The sequence below is a fragment of the Gekko japonicus genome, unplaced genomic scaffold (genome assembly GCF_001447785.1).
Source record: "Gekko japonicus isolate JY-2015 unplaced genomic scaffold, Gekko_japonicus_V1.1 scaffold568, whole genome shotgun sequence".
Classification (NCBI taxonomy): Eukaryota; Metazoa; Chordata; class Lepidosauria; order Squamata; family Gekkonidae; genus Gekko; species Gekko japonicus.
The window spans coordinates 1-3218 of record NW_015169190.1 but is presented as its reverse complement, the minus strand read 5'-3'; positions in this window follow the sequence as shown (position 1 = coordinate 3218).

Below are 3218 nucleotides of genomic sequence, written 5' to 3'. Positions count from 1 at the left end.
AAGCTTCGCTGAAAACCTCATTTTAGTTCACAGTCAAAAGCAGTTTAAGACCTACTCCCTACTCATACTGAGACTGGAGGTTACATTGCAGGCTGACTTCAATTAAACGTGCACTGAAGATAGTAGCATGAATCTAACCTCCCAGACCTACTTGCAGAGTCAAAACCGTCATAGTGATTATCGACTGGTATAGATACTGTTAAGCATATAGTGATAATCCATGCCGAGTCATACTTCTGAAGCCAGCGAGTTCAACTATATAATCTCACCATGCTTTATTTGTGTCATCCTAAATCCATCATTAAAATTCAGGGACGAAACGTTTTGAAAGAGATAGCCTGGGAGTGAATAATAGAGAGATATTAGCAAAGGAACTGCAGGGCAAAATGGGAGGAAAATAAAATCGGGTTTAGCTGCCTATGCTAGTTAAAGAGTTTTAAGTACATCAATTTGTCGTTCACGGGAGAAAGATTTGGCTCTTGGGCAAGAGCTAATAGAGTACTTTTTTGACTGTACTTCCCTCCCAACACTTCTCTGGGACTGCCTGAAGTCTCATGCAAGGTTGGCGGAGACGAGTGCTGATGCTGGTGGCAATCCTGAACAGAGATTACGACACGGTTTTCACGGAGCCACGGCCAAAACCCTTAAATGGAAAATTCTTCTGGGGTCATGAGCCAGAAAACAATTTAAAAACGTCTACAAGTGCTAGGAGCTTTATTGACATACTTTGGATTCAAGGTTAAAAATACTAGTCATTTTAAAAAACTCAGTCTACTGTAAACTTCTACTTTCTAGATACTTTATTGTTGTCGGGTTTCATATTTTTCAACTGATTTGTGCTTACTTTTTACTTTTTATGTAAGCAATCATGACTGTTGATTTTAAAAAAAAAAACTGAAAGGGTGTCTGTGGCCCCGGTCACACGGGAGGTTTTGGGCCGGGAGAGGGACAGATTGGGGGCGCAGCAAATGGGTGCGAGCACACCGCAACATCTGGGAATTGGCGTGCACCCGTCCCCGATCCGTCCCTTCCGGCCTAAAACCCGCTGCAAAAAACCCAAGTAAAAGGTAGCACCAACCTGGAATGGCGCAGCAAGTGCGGCCGTGAGAACACCGGTGCGCCCGTCTGCAGGAGCAATTGACACATGCACAGTTCGGCTGCCTCGCTCTCCCTGCAGTGGCTCCCCCCCGGCATCTGATCGTGCCGGGGAGCAACTGCGCGGCGGCTCAGGGGATCTATCTGATCCCGCCGCCGCGTGTCTCTTTTGGTGCGGCTTTAAAAAGCCGCACTTCGGCCGTTCTTTTTCCCCCCGTGTGGCAGGGGCCTGTGTGTGTCTAAAGTGCCATCGAGTCACAGCCGACTTATGGTGACCCCAGCAAGGGGCTTTCAAAGCCAGTGAGAAGCAGAGGCGGTTTGCCCTTGCCTTCCTCTGCAGAGTCTTCCTTGGTGCTCTCCCTTCCAAGTACCGGCCCTGCTTAGCTTCTGAGATGAGATGAGACTGGGCTATGCCAAACTGTTGCCTTCCCTCCCCTGAAAGGATATAAGTACTTAAACTATCCCCCCAAAAAATATATATACCCCTGTTAGATTCAAACACAGGGACTTACTTGCCTTCCAGGATAGTCCCAGATGGGTACCTGTGTTAGTCCATCAAAGAAAAATCAAATAACAGTCCAGTGGCACTTTAAAGACTAAGAAATCTTATCCCAACCAGCATAACTTTGCATGAGTCAGAGCTCATGACAGGGGAAATCTTACAACAGTTCTACTCAGAAGTAATGCTTGTTTTATTTAATGGGGCTTCCTCCTAGGAAAGTTTGTGTTGTGTTTTTTGTATTTTGTTTTACGATTGCATCCTTTGTCAGCTCTGGCTCATGAAATCTTATGCTAGAATAAATTTTGTTAGTCTTCCAAGGTGCCACTGGACTCCTGATATATTAATCTAATAAATTCGTAATGGTGGTCAAAAGCATGTACTCTGTCTATCTCAGTGCTGGAATAAATGCTATTTCTCTGTTCCAAACTCACTGTTACTGATGTGGATTAGAATTTGCCATTTCACTCACATACACTGAAAGGGTGAAAAACATCCACGGTTTCATGATGCTGGGTTACTCTGACTGCAACTTTAACAGGGCAAATTAAAAAAATGTCACCTAATTGGTGTCAAGAGATCAGTCAGGGCTCAACTGTCTGTGACTGTACTGGTAAGGCACCATTTTTTGTGGTTTGGTCTTGTGCTTTTGTGACTATGGAGCCGCGGTGGCTCAAGTGGCTAAGACGCTGAACTGCAGGCTGTGGAAGGTCTGTAGTTCAGCAGTTCGAGACCCGAGTGTGCCGCATGACGGAGGGAGCTCCCGTCTCTAGTTCCAGCTCCTGCCAACCTAGCAGTTCGAAAGCAAGAAATTGCAAGTAGATAAATAGGTACCACTTCGGTGGGAAGGTAACAGCGTTCCGTGCGCCTTGGTGTTTAGTCATGCCGGCCACAGGACCACGGAAACGTCTTCGGACAGCGCTGGCTCTTCCGCTTTGAAACGGAGATGAGCACCGCAACCCTAGAGTCGGATTCGACTGGCTTTCGAGCAAGGGAACCTTTACCTTTTTTTGTGACTATGGTAACACGAAGAAGAAGTTTTTATACCCTGCTTTTCTCTACCTTAAGGAATCTCAAAGCAGCTTACGATTGCCTTCCTTGCCTCTCCCCACAACAACCACTCTGTGAGGCAGGTGGGCCTGAGAGAGAACTGTGACTGGCCCAAAGTCACCCAGCAGGCTTCATGTGGAGGAGTGGGGAATCAAACCTGGTTCTCCAGATTAGAGCCTACCGCTCATAACCACTACACCACACTGGCTGTCAGCCAACCATCACCTGGCCTTGAACAATATCAGTGCTCAGGTGGAGGATCCCACATGCTTCGCTGACCTGTCAAATATCACTAGGAAGGGAAACAGATGTCATGCTTTCTTAACATTACAGATATATAGAACTATGCCCTTTCCCCCCTACATTGTCTTATTGTCAGCAAGCTGCCATTCTGTTATCCAATGTGGCATTTTACTTCAATTTCGTATAACTTGTATACAACTGACACAGAAACAATAAGATTTTAACAGTTATATTTATATCAAAAAATTGTTTGTACGGTCGAACAGAAAGATGGCTGTCGTTTCATGTCAGAAACAGGGATATTAAAATCAAAACTGCATGAGCATGAAAT